The sequence below is a fragment of the Diadema antillarum genome, unplaced genomic scaffold (assembly GCF_040938485.1).
Source record: "Diadema antillarum isolate AM-2024a unplaced genomic scaffold, OU_Dant_1.0 scf00000150, whole genome shotgun sequence".
Taxonomy (NCBI): Eukaryota; Metazoa; Echinodermata; class Echinoidea; order Diadematoida; family Diadematidae; genus Diadema; species Diadema antillarum.
In genome coordinates, this window is record NW_027271039.1 from 1,139,207 (window position 1) to 1,140,000 (window position 794).

Sequence of the window (794 nt, forward strand, 5' to 3'; positions counted from 1 at the left end):
TTAGACCCTTCTGAATAACAATTTCCAGAAAGACGCCTGTCCAGCAGACCATTGTGCTCACTTTTATTGCTGGGTAATGAATAGATCAGGGCCCTATTTTATCAAAAGATGTAATCGAATTTGAATTTCCGTAACACACAGGCTGCCATACTATAGACTTATGATTGAAATCAACAATGTCATCAATAATAACTCTTCATAAAACAGGGCCCTGGTTTGTAACGTGCTGTAAAAGGGATGTCCCCTTCCACAGTACCCTATATAGTAATACTTCGTAACAAATAGATATGGCCCTGTAAGTGGGGGCTAGAAACTCGTTGAAGTAATTATATGAGTTATTTTTCTTTCTCTTGTGCTCAATATCATATTCCTTGACCTAACTTCTTACATTATACAAATAGTGGTATCAGTAAACACACATGTTTACAGAAAGGAAAGAGGAAAGGAAAGGAAGAATTTAAGTCTTATGTGCATGAATATGTACATCAAGAGAGTGTAATTATGACATAATATTCACATTTTTCGATTTTTTTTATAGATTCAACTATCCACGTTCTACTATTCGACTTTCAACGTAATACAGGGCTTCAAATTTCACTTCCTGGAAGAGTACACAGAAAGGAATGTATGAGAAACCATAATCAATGATAACGTAAAACAGTCTGTAAACATAATTTTGGTCGTTTTAACAAAGACCCATCGAACAAAACATCCAAACCGATCCCCTATTCTAAAATGACGCATATACAAAAGAAACGTCACGCTTGGTTAGGACAAATTTCATTACATGTATC